Genomic DNA, 22,458 nt, shown 5'->3' with positions numbered 1-22,458 from the left:
CTTTGCATCACCACCAGAACTTTATTTTTTTTTTCAGATGACCAAAACAAAGAAAAAAGCCGTCATTTCCAAATAGAAGAGGAAGCCAAGTGGAGTTAGAAGTACTGACATAGTCTGAGAATAAGACCAATGGGTCACTTTGGAGTCAAGGGATAGCTCAAGAACAGAAGCCATAAATCATTTTTTTTTTTAAACTGCTTTATATGTGGTGATAGGCACCTTGGAGCTCATGTAGTTCAACATCCTCATTTGACAGATGGGAACACTAAGGCTCTTTGGAGCTTGTTTTCTCCTTCCTGGAATTCTCTCCCTCTTCATCTCTGCCTCTTAGAAAATTTGCTTCCACAGAAAATAACAAAGGTGGAATAAGAGCCCAGGTCCCCTGTATCTTCAGAGCCAGTGTTCTTTCCAATATATTACTCTACAGAACAATCTTCTATGTGGGTCTTCAGAATAATATGCTGAATTAATAAAATAATATTTATTGAGCACCAATTACAAGAATAAAACACAGTAGATATGTGTCTATATCTGTGTATATGTGAGTGGATGTGAATATGCTTGGTGCTGTGGGCCATGGATGATGACATTTCATTTGTTCCATTTCATCTTTTTCTTTTGAAGCCTGCTTTTCATCATTATCACAGGCATTTGGAGAGTTCAGTGCATTATTCATCTTAATTCTACATGCTAATAGTCTCAACTGTATTATATCCTCAGTCCTCTGGGAAAAAGTGGGTTGAAGAGGTTCTAAGGAGAAAATCAGTGACTTAGGAAAGTTGCCTTTAAAGGGCTTCTTCACCAAGAACCCCAGGGTTCCACTATGTGGAATGGCTTAACATATAGGAAAGACACTGATCTGATCACTGGTTATACTGCCACAGATAGAAATATCTTATAGCCTCTACTTTCATTGATAAGGAGAATTTTATTACCTGGATCCAGTAAGAGAACCCATTTTCTGGATATGTAAGTCTAGACTTTGCATAACTTCAGATAATTACAACCTACTCTTATTTGCACATTCCATTCTACCTTTCTAAAAAACAAACAAACAAACAAAAAGAATACACATAGGATGGGAAATTATATTTCCCAATCAAACTGTCAAGCTAAACCATTCTAAAGTATAATGGTTTGCCCAGGTAGATGCTGAGTTTCCCATCACCTGGGGTCTTCAGGTTAAGGATGGATTATAATCTTATCAGGGATTCTGTAGAGGAACTTTTACATGGGTATGGATGGGATTTTTCCTAACCCAGAGTCACCTTTGACGCCTCACTCTCCCCCATAGTGAATTTCTTGCCAAATCTTATCTTCTTTTCTCTCTATGTTGTATATGCCCCTTTCCCTCTATTTAAGAATCTAGCATCTGGTTCTGGCTCTCCTCACCTCTCTCTCTCACTTAGACTACTACAATAGCCTTCTCATTGGTCACCCTTATTCAGGTCTGTCTGGCTCTACTCTAGTCCACCATTTACATAGCCACCAAAGGCATTTTTCAATAGTATAGATCTGACCACGTATGTCACTCTTCTGTTCCATCAACTCTAGTGTCTCCCTATACCTTAATTGGTTACCTTAATTACTTTATTAATCAAATATCAATTCTCTTATTTGGCTCATTACTTATTACTCTAACATACTCTATATCTCACCATTCTCTTCAACTTTTTTCTTCCTTTCACAGTTCTACATTTCCATCCTCTAAGTCTTTGCATTGGCTGTTTCTGCTGCCTGGAATGCTCTCCCTCCTCATCTTCTTCAACACTCAACTCAAGCACTACCTTCTGCAAGAGACAGAAGGTCCTACTTGTGCCTTCTTAACCAAAGTTATCTTTTGTCTGTTTCTGGATTTTTCATATATCTCTTTAATTTTTTTATTGTTTTATTTTTGGGGGTTATACATTTATATTAGCTTTTTAAATACACATTTCTCTATAAATCATATTAGGAGAGAAAAAGCCAAACAAAAAATGACAGAAAAAAGTGAACATAATACGTATTGATTTACATACCTTTTTCATATATCTCACACTGGAATGTAAACTGTAATGGGCTGAAACTGAATTGATGCACTGAGGCCCAAGCACTTAAGGCTAGTTTCCAATTGGACAATACTCTATTAGCATATGCTTGAAGAAAGAATGGTCCTGTCCACTATTCTCTGCAGGCTTGATCTGTAGGCATATAGAGAGATTGGGTGAAGGATTTAAAGGGTGGAGTAAGAAAGCCAGAGTGACTCCTGGCCAGATTCCTGTCGCCATCTCTCTCACTTCATGAGGCTATTCCTCTCATGTCTACAAAAATTAAAAAGGACTTTTGCTGATTCTGTTTCTGGCTGATTCTAAAGTATCCAGGGTGCTAATGTGGTCATCACAGTAAACATCCTGAGATGGATTATTTCAATTGTGTCTTTGTATCACTAATTCTAAGCTCCATGCTTGCCACATAAAAGCCCTAAGAAGTACTTTCTCTGCCATGCTGTAAATACCATCACATCTTGAAATTTCACTCTTTTCCAGATTATTTCTCTCACTGGAAGCACCTTGAGGCCCCAGCTTCTTATTGGTTGAAAGACAATGAATGCCCAGGCCAAAGAAGTCATACCTCTCCAGGTTGAATTGCTGATTCATTTCCATTGGACTTCCCCAATCATACCTACATAGATCTCCCTTTGGGTTATGATCCTCCTCTCATTGCAATGTAAGTTCCTTGAGGACAGGAACTAATTTTCTTTCTGCTGATATTTATATTCTCAGAATTTAGCACAGAGCTTGGAAACATAGTGCTTAGTGACTGTCTGTGTTAATTGGTGGATGGAGCTGTTTGCTTCTTCAGGATTTCCAGAAGGTAGAGTGTGTGTACACCAACTGAACAAATGCATTGGGTAGTTAGATGATATAGTGGATAGACCACTGAACTTAGAGGTAGGAAGATTCATCTTCCTGAGTTCAAATCTGGCCTGATACTTACTAGCTAGGCAAATCATTTAATATTATTTGCCTCAGTTTTCACATCTGTAAAATGAACTAAAAAAGGAAATAGCAAATCTCTCCAATATCATTGTCAAGAAAATATCAAATAGGTCAAAGAATTGGACACAACTGAAAAATGAATGAATAACAATCACAAAAATGATAAATACTTCATATATACATCTGATTATAGTGTAACTAGGATAATACCTTCCAAATACCAAAAAATAGCTAAACTTCTATGATGCTTTAAATGTTCTTTATTTACATCATCTCATTGGAATCAAGGTCTTTCTTGATTACAAGGCCATCACGCCATTCACCATAGCAAAGAGATTAAATATTCATTAAATGACTGTATGCAGTTTTTGGAGGATCTGTGTTTCCCCCTCCCCATTCCTTCCCCCCCCTTCCCCCACCATCCTGTGAGATTCCCAGTATGAGAACTCTGTAAATCAATGCAAAATCTACTTTGAATAATATTGACATAAAATGATTTTCTTATCCAGTTTCACACAATTAAAAACTTTTGGGGACAGAATTTAAGTATAGGTCTTATGCTAAGCCTAACTTTCTGATCCATTCTGCCTTTTAAAAAATTAATTTTTCTGTCTGCTTCTGTCTATTTGTTAGTCCCTCTATTCCTCTATCATCTAAACAGGCACAGTATAGAAAACACATGTGTGTACATATATATGTTACTTATATGTGCATTTATGTATACACATACATCTATATATCTATACATATATGTTTGCATACTAAAAAAAAAAAAAAGATGTTTGGGCTATTTATAAAACATTCTCTTACAAATAATCCCTTCACCAGTTTTCAGTATTTAGTACTTCCTGTGTCCTCCAGCAATGTGGCTAATTACTCCAAGGACAAAGAAACGTAAAATCATAGATCAGGTGACAAGGCACACTCAGAAGTACATGTGGAACTCTGCAGTCTTCAAACAACTTTCTAGTATTTTAATTGATGTGGGTTTTGGAGTTTGTTAAAAGCATTTTCAGCATCTATGTAATGTATATTTCAAAAAAATTGAAAAAATTCTTATATATGTGTTTTAGTGAGAAGTCCTTTCAGGGATCTGATAGATTTCAGAACTGCTGAGGTCTTTTCCAATTCATTCTGTGAAGTGTTTTGTTAAAAGGGAGGAAGGAGAAAAGAAAGACGTGAAAGAAGGAAGAAAGAGAAAGGCAGGAAGGCAGGAAAAAAGGAAGACAGAAAGGAAGGAAGGAAGAAATGATGAGAGTAAAAAGAAAAAAGAAAATAAGGAAGGTAATGAAGAATAAAGGGATGGAGAAAGGAAGAAATAAAGAAGAAAAGGAAAGAAGAAAAGGAAAGAAAGAAGAGAAAGGAAAAAAGAAGAGAAAGATAAGAAAGAAGAAAAAGAAAGAAGAGGAAGGGAGGGAGGAAGGGAAGGAGAGAGGAAGAGAAAGAGGAAAGAATAAAGGGAAGAGGAGAGGAAAGAAGGGAGGGAGAGATGGAATAAGAAAAGGAGAGAAAAAAAGAATATTTGGGAAGTATGCATAAATATAATTTTCCTGTGGGCCTATCCCCATTTATGCCCCCATTTATGCATTTATAAACATTACTCTGAAAAGGTGTCTATAGTCTTCAGAGGATTTTCAAATGGGTCCCCAACATCAGAAAGGTTACAAATTCCTGCTCTAGAGTTACTTTACAATACTTGCTATATTTGTAGACACTTCTGCAGCAAGGAAAACTGATAATGAATAGAATGAGCTTTTAAAAAGCAGTCAGTATTGGCAACAATGACTTCAGAAGTCTTCAATTTCAGCAAAAACATCAATGGACCAAATGTGACTCCAATGGATGTGCCTGTTTTCTCATTGTTTCCTGTGTTTACTTCTTTGGGCTGGGCTTGGGCTGTGCCCGCTGCACTGATGTCTCTCCTTCAGAATGGGCTTCTCAGCTCTGGGCTCACTGCAGTTTTGGCAGAAGTGTGTTAACATCTGTTCCTTTTATTTCATCTGTAAAAAAAAAATGGTGCTGTTGAGGAACATGCTTCGGAGAACAATTTCACTTTGTCATGGGGCAATTATTTATTATGAGATTTGAATACTTTACTGATTGTATAAGGTTTTATTTTTGTTTTTACATGGAAAGTGAACTTGGGGAGTCAGTTTCAGAGTAATGTGGAGGGGGAGAAGAGGAATAGGAAGTCTTTATGATAGTTCATTTTCTAGACACAAATTTGTAAATGCATTGAGATTTGTCATGTTAAACTGGAAATCTCTTTAATTACTATTGCTAATAAATCTATGGAAAGCTTAGGATGGTGGGGAGGCTCATATCATTAGTGAAGGATTTTTTTTCCTAAATAAGAGCTGAACTTACCCATTTTGTTGTGTATAGGATAGATTGAAAAGTAATATATTACAAATGAAAGGTCATCAAAATTCCAAAAGATTTCAACCACATTCAGATGGGGCCACCAACCTGCAAATTCCTTAGCTTCTCATGGAAGAAAGAGTTGGAAGCTGGTTGTTGTTGTTGTTGCTGTTTTAATACAATTTTATTTTTCTCTCATTTCATTCTAAAATAAATTTTAACCTTTTTTAAAGTCCAAATCTATTGTCTAAATATCTATTCCTCCCTCCTTTCTAATCTTCCACTTTCCTGAGATAGTAAGCAATCTGATATAGGTTGTATGTGGGCAGTCATATAAAACATTCCTATAGTAGTAATTTTGTACAGGAAGACAGGAAGGAAGGAAGGAAGGAAGGAAGGAAGGAAGGAAGGAAGGAAGGAAGGAAGGAAGTAAGGAGGAAGGAAGGAATGAAAGAAGGGAGAAAGGAAAGAAAGCAAGGGAGGAAGGAAGGGAAACAGAGAGGGAGGAAAGAAGGAAGTAAGGAGGAAGGAAGGGAGAAAGGGAGGGAAGGAAGGGAGGGAGAAAGGAAGGAAGGAGGAAAAGAAGAATGGAGAGAAGGAAGAAAGAAAAGAAGAAAGAAAAGAAAGGAAGGAAGGAAGGAAGCAAGGAAGGAAGGAAGCAAGGAAAGAAGGAAAAATAGTATGCTTCAGTCTGTATTCAAATATTGGTTCTTTCTCTGGAAGCAGATAGCATGTTTTATTACGAGTCCTTTGGTATTGTTTTGGATCATTGTATTGCTGAGAATATCTAAGTCATCTACAATTCTTAATTGTACAGTATTGTTCCTACTACGTACAGTGTTGTTCTGGTTCTGCTCACTTTACTTTGTATCAATACATGTAAGTCTTTCCAGGCTTTTCTGAAATTATCCTGCTTGTCATATCTTACAGCAAAATAATATTCCATCACAATCATATATGACAATTTGTTTAGTCATTCCCCAAATAATGTATCACTTTGATGTCCAGTTCTTAGCTGTGACAAACAAACTGCTATAAATATTTTTGTACTAATAGATCCTTTTTTCTTTTTTTTCCCCAAGGTGGAAGGATCTCTTTGGGAGATAGACCTAAGAGTGGGATTGCTAGATTAAAGGACATACAGACTTTTGAGAATAGTTCCAAATTCAGAGCCATAAGTTTTGCAAAGGGCTTTTTTGACTTCATGTCATTCAATCCCCACAACAAAGGAAAATTACCTTAATTCCTATTGTCTAGACAAAGAAAAATAGGAAAAAAAGCCTGTATGAGATTCTAAATCAAATAAAAGAAAGAGTTGAGTTTTGAACCTATTTCTCTCTTGACTAATTAGTATGTAAATCTAACCATGTCTTTTCCCTGATGAAGAAGCTTCAGTGACTATTGCCTCTTGGATAAAATACAAATGTGTCTGTTTGGCATTTAAATCCCTTTACATTATGGATATTACATAAAACTTGGAGAAGGAAATAGCAAAATGGCAAATGGTAAATGGCAAGCCATTCCAGTATTTTTGCCAAAAAAAAAAAAAAAAACCAGCTAGGGTCAAAAAGACTCAGATGTGACTAAAAAATGACTGAAAACATTATGGATCCAAACTATTTTCCACATTATTCCTTCATACACACTCAACATACTATTCAAACAGATTTCCATGCTATTCTCTGCACACAACACTCCATCTCCCACTTGTGTGCCTCTGCACACATTGTCTCCTTTATCTTGAATGTCCTAACTCTTTGCTTCTGTCCCCTGGAATCCCTAGCTCCCTTTACAATTGAGTTTTCAAGCCACTTCCTTTACTAGATATATTCTTATCTTCCTATTATGAATATTCTCTTCCTATTCACTATTTTCACCAATTATATTTCCTTGCATATATTTCATATCCATTTATATGTGTATATGTTCATTCAAAAAATATAAGCTCTTTGAGAAGAGAGAGCATTTTATTTTTGTCTTTGTATTCTCAATATGTAGCATACCGTTTGGTACAGTAGGGGCTCAATAACGTTGATTAAGTTGAATTGATTTCAAGTCTATAAACCTTTCTATGATTTCACACTGCCCTCTACATGCTAATGCTCACTATTTCTCTAATCAATTTCTGCGTCAGTCATCTGCTTGTTGCTACTTTTGCCTTAAAATATCTCTATGCTTCTTTGGTTCATCTGTGATGGACACAACATCCTATGGTCAATGTGAATTGTTATTATTATTATTGATATGATAAAATCATCATTAATTCAGTAACTAATTTAAGTCCTACCTTCTTTAGGAAGTCCTTCTGGACTGACTGAGTCCACTCTACACTTAGTAGGCACAGATTGAATGTAGTTGAATTAAAGTGAATTACAATGAAATCCTTCTCTTTTTATCCAGTGGTGTGCCCAAGTCCTATACACAAATGCCAAAGTTTTATTTCTATGTTCAGATTGGAATCCATTTTTCTATTGGCTCCCACTGGTAAAACAAACAAATGAAAAAAAAATCATTGCCAAATGTAAATCTATCATCTAAATATCTATTTACCATATTTATTGAATTCCTCTACATTGGTTGGCTACTTCACTCATGATATCTACAACTTTGCTATAATCTATTTTTTTTCTTTCCCATTAAACAAATAACAGAACAACCACAAAACACTTCTTACCTCTCTACCTCTCTAACTTTTGCCAAAGCAAAGAACCCAGGCTATTATTGAACTCCAAAATTAGGCTAGACAATTTCACCAAAGCATCTAGGATTTTCCCCTGACTTTAGACTGTACCAATAAATTCAAATACTCATTTCTATGACAGGATAATCTCAGGATGGAATCATTTTTTCATGTTTCTGTTTCTAAAGGGTCTTCTGTGTTATGAGGGCAACTACCCCCTAGGGTTCATGTAAATGCTATGACCCAATGAAACTTGATTTCTTTCCTGTTTATAGAATGTGGATTCCAATACTTGGGTGGTGGTCCCCATAACAATCAGTAGGTAGTAAAATTCCTAAACTCAGGCCTGGCTTACTTTGTAGGTCCAGCTGCAGTCCAGCTGAATTCCTTCAGCAACATCAAAAGACCAAACTCCCTACGCTCAATGTTTTAATTTTTTTTAAGCTACTGTAATACTCAGGAATAGTTCAGACTGGACAATGGCAGTAACAAAATTCTTGCACTTACCCGTAGGCCTGGTTTACCTTCCCTTACTACCCCCCAGATTCTAGTAAAAACAGCCATGGCCTTCCTATAGCCTCAATCCATTGGCATGGAAAGGCTATATACTTGACTCTGTCTGAAGTTATAACCTTTTCTGGAGGCAACTGAAACAAATAAAACAGGAAAGGGTTCAAACTTCTTGGCTAGACTTCTCTCTCTCAAATATCCCCCCAAATTCTCAATATACTCTTAGAATTTTACCAGTCCTGGGGGAGGTAAGCATTCAGATAAATCCATGCTTACTTTGACTTTTTTTTCCATCTCCTAATTTTTAGAGGTAGAGAAGACCATTTAGTCTAGCCCCTTGGTTTTATACAACTAAAGTGATATCCTTATTTTTTTTTTAATTTTTTTAATAGATGAAGCAACTGAGGCTCACAAGCAAGTAGTCAACAAGCATTTTTCAAGTCGTTATATTCCGGGTTCTATGCTAGATATTGGAGACATAAATTCCAAGATTCTTATTTTTAAGAAGCTTACTGATCTGTCCAGAATCACACAACTAGTGGCAGATATAAAACCAGAAATAGATTCTTCTTCCCAGGGCAGTCCTCATTCATCTATACTATAAGTAGAACAAAATTTTCTTTCCTTAACATGTGGTTGTGACATTGAGGTTAACTGTGTGATTCTTCTTTTTCCCTAGTTCAGGAAGCAACCCCAAGTAATTGGAATAACCCTGCTTAATCACCCAGGGGGAATTATGGTGGATAGAAAGATAATTGAGGGGAGAGTGGGCTCTTCCCTCTGAGCTTCCAGCCCTAAGGGAAAATGCTGGATGTTCTAGAAAACAGAAGGCATGAGCAAGTCGTTATTCACTACAATGAAATTAGACTTATTTATAAAGAGCAAAAGAAAAAAAAATCACACTGCAGTAAAAGGTGATTTGATTCCCAGTTCTCTTTTGTCTGTGAGACCAGAGGCCATGGGTCCTACTGTTGAAAGGAATAGAAATGGAAAGAAATTATTCTGAAGACATATTTATGCTCCTAAACACAAACAATAAGACAGAAACTTATGGATGTTCAGGCCTATATGATCCTTAGGAAAGAACCCAATTTGATTGAGAAACATAGCAAGAGGAAGACTTTCAATGCAAGAGATGAGAACAAGGGCTTGAGATAAATTTCTGCCACCAGATGACAGTTGAGTTGCTGCTGGGAACAGAACTACAGAAGATAGAAAAGGGGACCTGGTTGGTAGTGGTGAAGAGAGACCCCTGTGAGAGCAGCTGGAGGAGCCATATAGAAGAGAGAAGAAGTAACCTCTGAAGGCTTTCTGCTTGAGACCCACCCCCACAGTCCTAAATTGGACAGAGAATGAATAGACCTCCAGGAAAAGGGATGCTCATTGGTGGACACTGCTGTTCTCTTTGGGCTATTACCTAAATCCTGCTACGTTTAGCACTGCGTCCAGCACAACCCCTCTTAATTATAATGCCTTCTTTCTTTTAATCATTAACTATTGATTACACATATAACTTGCTTTATATATATTTGCTGGTATGTTCTCTCTCTTGTCAGATTGTAAGCTTCTTGAGGTCAGGAACTATCTTTTGCCTCTTTTTATATCCCCAACACTTAGCATAGTCCCTGACTTAATTAGACACTTAATAAATATTTATTGAATTGACTTTGCTATTTATCCTGTATAGCTTGTTTTGTATATATGGGTTTATATGTTTTCTTCCCCCATTATATATGTTATATATGTTGTTATATATATTATATATGATTGTAAGCAACTTGAGGTCAGGGCCTGTCTTTTGCCTCCTTTTGTAATCCCAGTTTTTAGTATAGTACTTGGCATATAGAAAGCTTTTAATAAATATTGGTTGATTGATTGGTTGATTCTAAAGGGAACCTCTTCGAGAATGGGCAAATAGTACATATTGATTGAATGCTTACTTTATGCTATTAAGAAAACAACAAAGTATATCATGTGGTAACTCTGGGGAATAAATCATTCTGGATAGTGGGTTTTCTGTATAGCTGAGGTTTTATCTCATTTTAAAAAAAGAATTAACATTTGATTTCAATGTAACTCTTTTTGGTTAAAAATATTTCTAAAAAGTACATCAAAACTAAGCATTTGGAAAAAAAAAAAACTAATCCATTTTTGCCAGAGGCTGCCTTTAGACACAAAGGACTTGAGTATGCCTTGGGGGCCCTATTTCTCTGACTTCTTTACCTCAGCCCAAGGATCTGGACATATCAGTATCTGATACATGATCCTAACATGTATAGTGATTAATTCCTTTTAAAAAGGAGCAGGCAAACAAGACATAATCCACAAAAGTTTGTTTCGATATTAATAGGAAACAGAATGAATAAATAAAGAAAAAAAATATTGAGCCTTATCAACCAAGCGGGTTAAGTTTTTCTGAAAGCTTTTAATAATTTGTTTTCTCCGTTGTCCAGCTCCCACTTGCCTCTATTGTGTGTGCTAGATTATACCATATATTCGTTCTACATTCTACTTTGCTTCTAATATACTTTGTACCTAGAAATGCTTATTAACAAATTTGTTCAGATTTTGTATAAAATAAGAGTAAATGGGTCCTCTGAGTATCTAGTGCTAAGAAATATGGGATGCTCTAGAAAATAGAAGGCACCAGCAAGTTGTTATTCACTACATTGAAATTAGATTTATTTGTAAAGAGCAAAAGAAAAAAAAATCATAATGCAGTAAAGGGTGGTTTGGTTCCTGGTTTATTGGCCATGGGTCCTACTATTGAAAGGAATAAAAATGGAGAGATTCTCTCCATGTGAGAGTATCTCCTCTGAGAAAAGCTGACTTCCTACATCTATTTTGGCTTCTTTGAGATTCTTTAAACTGACTTTCCTTTTTATTTGTTTTATACTCTTGGAAACAGGCTGTTAGAATTGTAATATGAAGAAATAAGCAAATGCTAAAAACAATAACAACAACATGTAATTGGTGGAAATAATATGTATATATATTTAAAAATTAAAAAAAAAGAATTGGAATATGTTGAAGTCCACTTGCTATAGAATCTCTCAAATCTATCAAATTCTTTGCACTTATATAGCCACTTCCCTACTTCAGGCCCTCCTCTTCTGGCACCTAAATTACCCAATTGCTTCTTAACAAGGCTCTCTGCTTCTGGTCTTTCCTGATTCTAATATATCCTTCTAATAGCTGCCAAAATAATCTTTCTAAGGCTCAAATCTGACCATATCTTCCTCTACTTAAGAAACTTCAATAGTTTCCTCTTGTCAGGAGGATAACACAAAAACTCCTCAGCAGGGCATTTAACATTCTTCATAATATGTCTCTAGCCAACTATTTGAGTCTTGCTATAGATGCATAACTCACTGTTATTTCACATTCTCAGCCAAACTGTCCTGTTTGCAGATCCTCACATTCCATCTCCCATCTGAATGCCTATGTACATCCTCTGTCTCCTGGATTAAATTCCCACCTCATGGAATCCTTTAGAATAACTAATTTTCTGGAAAGCTCAGTTAAAATGCTATTTTCTTCTCCTCCTCCTCCTCCTCGTCTTCCTCCTCCTCCTCCTTCTCCTTCTCCTTATCTTCCTCCTCCTTATCTTCCTCCTCCTCCTTCTCCTCTTCCTCCTCCTCCTCTCCTCTTCTTCTTCTTCTTCTTCTTCTTCTTCTTCTTCTTCTTCTTCTTCTTCTTCTTCTTCTTCTTCTTCTTCTTCTTCTTCTTCTTCTTCTTCTGCTTTTCTTCTTCTTCTGCTCTTCTTCTTCTTCTTCTTCTGCTCTTCTTCTTCTTCTTCTTCTCCTCCTCCTCCTCCTCCTCCTCCTCCTCTTCTTCTTCCTCCTCCTCCTCCTCCTCTTCTTCCTCCTCCTCCTCTTCTTCTTCCTTCTTCTTCTTCTTCTTCTTCTTCTTCTTCTTCTTCTTCTTCTTCTCTTCTTCTTCTTCTTCTGCTCTTCTTCTTCTTCTGCTCTTCTTCTTCTTCTTCTCTTCTCTTCTTCTCTTCTCTTCTTCTTCTTCTTCTTCTTCTGCTCTTCTTCTTCTTCTTCTCCTCCTCCTCCTCCTCCTCCTCTTCTTCCTCCTCCTCTTCTTCCTCCTCCTCTTCTTCTTCTTCTTTTGCTCTTTTTCTTTTCTCCTCCTCCTCCTCCTCTTCTTCTCCTCCTCTTCTTCTTCTTCTTTTGCTCTTCTTCTTTTCTCCTTCTCCTCCTCCTCCTCCTCCTCCTCCTTCTCTTCCTCCTTTTCCTCCTTCTTCTCCTCCTCCTCCTCCTCCTCTTCCTCCTCCTCTTCCTCCTCTTTCTCTTCCTCCTTTTCCTCCTTCTTCTCCTCCTTCTCCTCCTTCTCCTCCTTCTCCTCCTCCTTCTCTTCCTCCTTTTCCTCCTCCTCCTCCTCTTCTTCTCCTTCTCCTTTTCCTCCTTCTCCTCTTCTCCTTCTCCTCCTCCTCCACCTCTCCTCCTCCTCCTCCTCCTCTTCCTCTTCTTCTTCTTCTTCTTCTTCTTCTTCTTCTTCTTCTTCTTCTGCATCATCATCATCATCATCATTTTTATCTTCATCTTCGTCTCCTTTTTCATCTTCTTCATCTTCATCTTCCCTTTTCTTTCTCTTCCTTTAATGTATGTGCATGTATACTGATTTAATAAATATAGAAATGCTGATTAATTCAACAATATAGTTTTATTTTTATTTTACTTTAATTATCAATCTTTCTATCTTTCTATCAGTTCATTCTCTCAAGTGAACTGCACAGCAGGAGATTGTGTTTCTAGACAATTGAAAAGGAGTCATCTACTATCATTCTGAGGGTTTGACTTGACTTGTGGCAATATTAGCTATGGCTAAAATATTTTAAATAATCACACATACACATACACATCTTAATGTTTATTACTGATTCCATTTGTTAACAAATTGTATATTTTTGGTAATTTAATATTAATTATAGAGAAATAAAAATTGTTGCTAATGGGAAAGAAGGTTTTTTCCAGTTCATTAAATAATTAATATTTAATGAACTTGGGTGGAAGCTTGAACTAATTAATTGAAAGTACTTGTAAGTTCATTAATTAGAAAGAAACTATTCAATCATACCCCAGATTGCTATAGAGCTCAAATTTCATATGTATACATACACATACAAACACATATATATATACACACACACACATATATATGCATATATATTATGTGGATGTTTATGTCAAATAATGACAAGCTATGCTTGATTGACCTGCCAATAAATGTGGGCAGATTTTATAACTTTACTAGAAAGAGAGAGGGTGCACCCTTCTCAAGAAGCTTTTTCACATCACATCTCTCTCTCTCTTGCTTTTTACTCTCATCAAGCTATCTAGGAAAGGAAAAGTCCAAGCCTTGATCATACTTTTTCTGATTGACTGGTTGATTTAATCCAGAATTATTTTCACTTGATAAAGATAATTACTTTTAATTAGGGTGAGGTAATTGATGATTCTCCTCATTTTCACACACACACACACACATATATATATATACACACACATATATATATCCATATCCATCTTCATATCTATATCCATCCATATACATATATATCCTTCAGTCAACAAGAATAAATAAATGCAGGGCAGTGATTACATGCCATATGTGATAATACAAGTATTATTAGCTCCATTTAACAGATGAAGAAACTTAGATTGAGTGGTTAAGTGACTTACCTACACATACTCTCTAGTAAATCTAAGAGCCAAGATTTGAACTTTAATCCATCTTCCATATTTTGTGCTTCTTTTAAAACACAGAGGAGAATGAAACTATTTTAGAATGTTATCACCAGGGAAGACTCCATGGGGGCAACAGTCCTTCCTGGCTCCTGACCCATGGACAGGAATCAGTTGAAGATGAAAACCGATCTCTCTGATTGTAGCTTTTTGCTGAGGCAATTGGGGTTGAATGACTTGCCCAGGATCACTGAGCTAGGAAGTGTTAAGTGTCTGAGGGCAGGTTGGAACTCAGGTCCTCCTGACTTCAGGACTGGTGTTTTATCCACTGCATCACCTAGCTGCCCTTCTGATTGAAGTTTTTTTAGAAAGCCAATCTTGCGTTGGAAGGAAAAATAATTTTGGAAACTTCTATCAGACACAAACCTCTTGAAAGAAGTGATTTTGTTCAATTTATACCAGTTTTCCCTCCCTTCTTCCCCCCACCCCCCAATACAAACCAATAAAACCAAACTCTGCAGTCTTGAAAGTGCTCAGAAAGTTTGTATGGCTAGCTGACAGAATTCAGCTTTGAGAGAAAGAGAGATTAGCATCTTCCTCATTTAGGCTGATAAATGAAAACAGGAAGTTATACCAGTATCCTTGTTCTATAACCCAGTAGGAATTTTCCAAAGATTCACTTTGATCATAACTGGTCAAGATCAAAAATCCCTATGGACATGGCAAAAATATACTGTGTTTTTTTCTTAACTGAAAAAAAAAACATATTTTTCTTTTGTACTCTCTTGTAGAAAGTGTCAAATGTTTTCCCCAGAGTCATCAGAAGTTCTCATTCATCCTCCTCTCCTTTTTACTCACTAGAAAAGATACTAAATTTGTAACCTAGTTTACTTAATCTCAAGCAATAATCAGGGTTTTCTGAAAGCTCAAAGCCATTTCATCCCTGTTCAAAAGGTTGCAAATCAATCAGACAACAAACAATTATTAAGTTCTTCCTATATATCAGGTAGTTTGATTAGCAGAAGGGATACAAAAAGAGGCAAAAGATAGTCCCTATCTCAAGAAGTTCACAATCTAATGGGGGAGAAAGGACAGATACTCAGTGAACATCTTTCCCTTCATCTTAATAAGATCTAGAAAAAAACAACATGAATACATGGAGGAAAAAATGTCTATCAATCTTGGACCTCGCTTTCATATGTACTTAAGAAGAGTTGGATTATAGAATTTAAAACTAGAAATAATCTAGTGCATTTGACCCATTTTTAAGGCATGAAGTCTGAGGCCCAGAAAGAGAAGGCACTTTGAGGAACATGCAAAACTGAGTTTTGACCTCAAGTCTTCTGCCTGAAAGTCCAGGATTCTTTTGACCCTCCAACATACAAAAAAGCTTCAGACAGATGTTAGTTGAACTTGAACTTTTAGAATTGGGGACTTTTTTTCTTGCAATGATTTGAGGTAACAAACCCCATCATCCCTCTATCTTTTTTTTGTTGTTGTTATTGCTGAGCATACATTTAGAAGGCACACTTTTCAAAATTGGACTAAAAATAAAGAATAAGAAACTTCTCTATGACCTGATGGAAACTGGTTAAGATAATGTCAAGAGAAAATTATGGTTGTTATTTTAAGAGAAATTCATATAGAAGAGAGAAAGATGAGATGAAATATTTGCTTCCATAACTAATCAAGATCCTTCCATTTCAATCCCAAGCACTGCTTCTGAGGAGCTGGGCTTTGAATATAAAGCACAGCACAGCTAAATTTCTCAAAATATGCGGGTTAGAGAGAGGGGAAATAAAGAAGAAAAAAAAACAAGGGAATGATTTCCATTTCATCTTCCTCTGAAGGTGATCGGCTGAAGGAAATGGACAAAGGGAGGAGGGATTTAGTATGTTGAATAATGGAATCAAGTGTGTATTCCTCAATGTCTATCCAAACACAAGCACCCTCCTTAGAAGTATTTGAAATAGAAAATCGGGGAAAAGGAAATGGTGGGAAACAATAAGTGAAATTAAAGAAAACCACCCAAATCATTTGTTTATAGAGCAATGTGCATGGATGCAATTGTTCCCTGCAAATGGGTTTACAGCAGAGCATAATTTTCAAAGGAGACAGTGTCTGCTTTCAAGTAGCAACAGATTGTTCTTGAAATAAGCACGTTGAAAGGCAGAAATGCTCTTTGCCTGGAGGGGGCTTTCATCTTGTGATGTGGCATTCTGGGCAAGAAGTAACTGGCACTCTGTTGGTGATGCCCCCTGCGGACCTGCCCACCGCAAGTTCACTTTGGCCATGGGTCCCTCCCCACTGGAATTCTTCCAGATGAGCCCGGGCTCCCATGTGTTCGTGTGTTTATTCCCAATAGACGAACACCAGTAGGTGACAGAAAGAGCAGCCTGGGCTGGCGGCTGCCTTCTATTCCTGAGAATCATAATAGCTCAGAAAAACAGGTCTAGTCTTTATGTTTCAGGGCATCATCTCAATTACTTAATCTTTCCGAGAAGGTCAGCCTGAGAGCTTCCTGGTAGACACCCACATTCACATTAGTGGAGTTGAACTCTGGATCCTGGAGCCAAACTCCCTAAAAGCGACTGACTAGTTTGCAATTACCACTCTCCAAAGGGACTCTTTCTGAAGGGTGCAAGGGCACACAATCGCTGAAGATCAAAGTGGAGAAGGCGTCGTAAGACAGAAAGCTCCAGCTTTCCGGAGTCCTGAATAAATGAATGTTCCCTGCCACGAGCTGGTCACTCTTGGTTCATCCTTGAAGTTTCCCGACTCAGTAAGCTAATAATGCAAAAAGCTATAATGGGCAAGAGGAGAGGTTTGCCCTCAAAAAGATAATAAATGACATAGCAGAGGCTTTCTCCTGTTTCTTCTGCAGCCCAGCCCCCCACCCTTTTCATTCACACACAGTGGCAAGAATACTAGAATGTTAGAATTATAGTAACTATGATAATAGTAGCAGTAGTAGTAATAATAAAATGACAGTGTAGAAATACATAAAATTAACATATAAAGTAAAGAGCATAAATATTTAAGATATAAAATAAAAAAATAATAACATTTATACAAGGCTTTAAGATGTACAACAACCCTGGGGAGATGTTATTCTGATCATATTATATAGAGATTAAGTGACTTGCTTAGGATTACACAACTAGTAAGTATCGGAAAGAGTATCTTCAATCTGAGGAGAAGATCTTCCAGACTCTAGGACTAGTTCTCTCTTCACTTAGCCAGCTAGCTGGAAAAGCCCTCATTTGGATCAGCCCCTTTCTAATACAAAAAAAAAAAAAGTTTGACTAAAACCCCAGAGTAGAGTAAAACAACTGAGCCTCCAACTTTCTTCAATTTTAAGGGTATCTCTTGATCTATAAGAAATAACATGTTAGGGGCAGCTAGGTAGCACAATGGATAGAGCACCAGCCCTGAAGTCTTCCTGACCTGAGTTCAAATGTGACCTCAGACACTTAATACTTCCTAGACTCATGATCCTGGGCAAGTCATTTAATCCCAATTGTCTCAGCAAAAAAAAAAAAAAAAAGGTAACATGATATAGTGGAGATTATACTTTACCAGATTGTAAACTCCTTGAGGGCAGGGACTATTTTTTGCCTCTTTTTTTGGTCAATTATTAGCCATGCTTAATACATTATAAGCACTTAATGTGTTTCTTGAATAAGCAGCTGGTTGACCCCTCCCCAAGCAGAGCCAAATGGTTTAACTTCTCACAGCTGAAGTTTCCTCAGTGTAAAATGATGATGCTAATTCTTGTTTTATGAACCCCAGGAACCTGGTTTTTAGAGCTTTAAATTTGAAGCTGGGAAAACCTAGACTTGAATCCTGGCTTTGCTATTTATGACCTCTGAGACCCCAGGCAAGCCATTCGACACATTTGGACAGATTTTTTTCATCTATAAAATGAGGAGGTTGGGATAGATGATATCTCATGTCCCTTCTTCACACATGGCATTCCACCTCTCATTTGTATGCTTTTGCACAGGCTGTAAGGAACTCCATTTCCTTTCTTCCCCTTGGAAGCAAGGTTTTCTTCAAAACTCAGCTCAAGGTCCAGTTTCCACATGATGTTTTTCCCAAATCCTTCTAATTGCTCGTTACCCCCTTCCTCCAAACCTTATATTTATTTGGTAACATGCTATTTTCTCTTAAAAAATATGAGCTGTATGAAGGCAGCGACTATTTTCACTGGCATCCCCAGTGCCTTGGTTAATAAATGCTTGTTAATTGTCTGTGATGCTATATTAAGATGTTATTTTTCTCTACCTTTATGAACTGAGATCCCCCACCCCTCCTTGCTAAAAGGTTGTATGTATTACGCACATGTGTGCGCGCATGTGTGTGCAGGCAATCAGCTCTCACTCTCTCTGAATGCAGATCAATTGTTTGTTTGTAGAGAATGAGCCAAGATATCTGCTGTTGTTGTTGCTAAGACAGATGCATCTGCTGGAGTTGGTGAACAGTGAGTGTTAGAAGCTCTCTGTGAGAACTGATTTTTTTTTTTTTTCAAGAAGCCCCTTAGTGATCCAAGATACCCTGCTCGCATCAGGCGCGCCTGTTGTCTCTATTTAATATTCCTTTTGAAAACGATGCTTGGTGGGATGTGTGCACATTTGTAATTACACAGAGTGGGCCGGCTCCAGCTCATTTGTCCCTCATGGAAAGGAAAATTAAACCCAGTCTAGAGTTCCCAGAAGGATCAGATGCAGGGTTGGGTATTTGATGGGAAGACTCCAAGGAGTCTTTGTCTTAGCGAGAAGGAAAATAAAAAAAAGAAGCTGGAAACTCCCGGGACAAATCTATTTCCCCTGTGGTCTACACATTGCCCAAGAGAAACTCTTCATTTCACTGTCAAGAGTTAATCTCTGATAGTCAGGATGCTTTCAGAAAAAGCAATCTGTTGAAGTGAAGCCCAGTTGGAGTGTTCTAAGAACAGATACTCTGATGTAAGAGGCAGAGTTAATATTTCAGCCAGCCCTTTGAAACTGAAACTGTGAGTTAAGTCAAGTCAACAAATTCACAGGCATTTGGGGACCATATCTAAGTTGGGGGAAGGGGCTGGAGGCAAGGGGAGAAGAACACACCCGAAAACTGTTAAAAACTTGAGCTGGTTTTGCAGAACAGTTGCTGCTTTGAGTAAATGGGCGAGAATTAAGTTTCTTCTGAGTTCCCATGCCTCCCAATTAAAATGTAGGTGACTTGGTGGCCCCCCAGCTTCTGATAAGGGTGTAGATAGGCCCCGGCTTGCTGAAAGCCATGGCATTAGGGAGAAACTGATCTCTCGGCACCGCTCACTGCTCCAGAGAAGAACACAAGGGAACTTGTTTTAGAAGGCACAAAGCTTAACAATCTCTGATGGTGAGAAGGGAAGTGGAGAGAGAGGCCCTTGGATATCAAATAACAGGACTGCCCACTGAACTCAAAGAAGGTAGTAGAGAGACTAGATTAGTCATCTTCATCTCCATCAGGCTGAAGGAACAAAACAGAGCCTTGACACCAAAGAAAAGATCAGGGCCAAAGTCTGAATTTCTCTGGTTTCTGTCATATCTCTGTAAATTTGTGAAGGTTCCACCCCACCCCCATCAGTTTTTATTTCTTTTTCTTTTTTTTTTTGCCATATACTTTTTTTGTTGTTGTTTCCATTGACTAAAAAAAGTGCTGATATTGCATTAAGAGCTCATTAAAAAAAAAGACTTTTGAATGCTGTCCATCTTGGTTCAAGTCACTTTCATGATCCCAGTATCATATAGCACTTGGGATTTCAAGGTTTGCAAGATGGCTGGGCAAGACTAGAACTAGTTTGAGGTTACTGGAGCTTTATCTTTTTTTTTTTAAATTTGAATTTAATAAATGTCAACAAATATAAACATTTCTGTATACAAAGAACACAAAAGACAATTGTATATAAAACTATGACTTTGCATTACATTTTGTTTTTTTAAAGTATACATTAAATAATACTAATAAAACTGTCCTTTCTTGACTGAATCCCCTTTTGAACTTCCTTCCACTCTCCTATAAATATTTTTAAACATTTCATTGATGCTCTTTTCTTTTTTCTTTTATTTTCTTTCCTCTTTTTTGTTTATCATTATCACTATTTATCTGATCCCTCCTTGAATACACACTCTCACTAAGATAGGAGCTATCTCTTTTAGCAAATAATTATGGTTAAATAGAACAAATCCACATATTAGCCACATCTGAAAAGGGATAATGCTTTCTACATTTCTAGCCCATCACTTTCCTGCCAAGAAGTAGAAAGTATACTTTATCATTAGTCTTCTGATTTCCTCTGTAGTCACTGATCAGAATTCTTTTTCAAAATGGTGATTTTTTTTAATTAACAGAGATGTATATTTTCTTCCTCCACCAATCCATTGGTGGGAGTAGTGGTGGGGGAGAAAATACAGAATCCTTAGCCATTCAAAGATGATTTATGTGATCCTTTATGTGATTAAAATCACTACATATTGTTCTACAGATTCTACTTATTTCATTCTGCATCAGTTGATATGTGTCTTCCCAAATTTCTTGGAATCAATTCCTTTCATATTTTTAGAGCATAATGATATTATGCCATGTTGGTGTTCAATATTCCAAGGCATTTTTCTTAACCATTTTGTTTTATTTTGTTCCCTCAATCAGAATTACTTTCAGGATAAGAAGAATCATTATTTAGCATTAAAGTTCTCTCCAGACAATTAGATTGCATAGTGGGTAGAGCACTGGCCCTGGAGTCAGGAAGATCTGAATTCAAATCCAATCTCAGACAATTAATGTGTGACCCTAGGTAAGTTACTTAATTCCAAATTGCCTCTCCAAAAAAAATTAAAATCTTCAGAGTTCTCTTCTGGAGGAAAAACAACATTCCTAATTTCTCTTAATTCTAGTGACTGCTTCCCTCTGTTGATTATTTCCAATTTATGCTGTCTATAGTTTGTTTTTTCTACAGTTGTTTGTATGTTGTCTTCCAAATTTAGACTATAACCTCCTGGAGAGGGACTGTTGCTTATTTTTCCTTTGTTTCCTCAGCACTTAGAAGATGCTTAATAGATGTTTAATGACTGACTGATTGAATTAAACCTTCAATAAATGGAAAGATCTTATCTCATATCAAGGGAAATTACATTCAAGACTTAAAATAAGCCATAATAGATCACATTTATATGGCACATTATATTTTACAAATAACTTTCCTCACAACAACCCCATGAAATAGGTAGATGCTTCTCCTTTTGTTATTTTTGCAGATAAGGGAGTGAGGATGAAAGAATTTGTCACTTTATCACTTTGACAAAATTTGTCAACTTTATAGCTATTAAGTTGTCCTTAGATAAACTTTGGGTTTTAGTCTCAAACCTGGTATTCTTTCTTTCTTATTATATTACTTATTTATAGATAATAATAAATTATATTCTATAATGTTTAAAGACAATTTCCCCACAACTATTTTTTGAATAAAATAACAACAATGGACATATATACCTGTTTAAAGTTTACAAAACCCAACCTATGTAATAAGGGTGTGGGAAGCCCTACAGAATCAAGAGTCCCAAACAATCTTCTTAGGGATTTGATTCCAAATATTCTGTTTGACTCCATCCCTGCCCACTCAAAACCATTTAGCTCCAGCCATCACAAGTCATTTAGACCAAATAACATAGTTAAAGCAATCATTTTATTTAAAATAACACGCATTAGGGTAATAAGAAAACATTAAGTTGCATTCAGCCCAAGCATTGTTTTGAAGGGCAATATCCCCAGATATTGAAGCTTCCACTTCTTCAAACCCATTCCCCATCCTTGCTTTATTTTCCAGTGCTGTCAGTTAAAGAGAAGATGGACAAAGAGAATAAGTGATACTTGCCAAAGATGGGCACAGAATGTTTGTACTTGTATTCTGGTATCTCAGTTGAAGTGTAATAGATCACTCATAGATTACACAGAAAGAAATATTTGCCAGAGCTCTTTGCAGATAGCTAAGAGAGAGCCATATTCATCCACACCTGCTGTCATCTTATAGACACAATCAAACTAGCATTTATAAAGCATCTACTATATTCCAAGAACAATTCTGATTGCTAAGGATAAAAAGAAAGGCAAAACCCAGTCCCTATTCTTAAGGAGCTCACAGTCTAGAATTGAATCTGTGTAACTAGCATGGGCTCAATACTTATGACCAAGCAAGGATATTATCACCGTTATCTATTTCAAC

Source organism: Antechinus flavipes, chromosome 2 (genome assembly GCF_016432865.1).
Source record: "Antechinus flavipes isolate AdamAnt ecotype Samford, QLD, Australia chromosome 2, AdamAnt_v2, whole genome shotgun sequence".
NCBI lineage: Eukaryota > Metazoa > Chordata > Mammalia > Dasyuromorphia > Dasyuridae > Antechinus > Antechinus flavipes.
Note: the sequence above shows the minus strand (reverse complement) of the source record.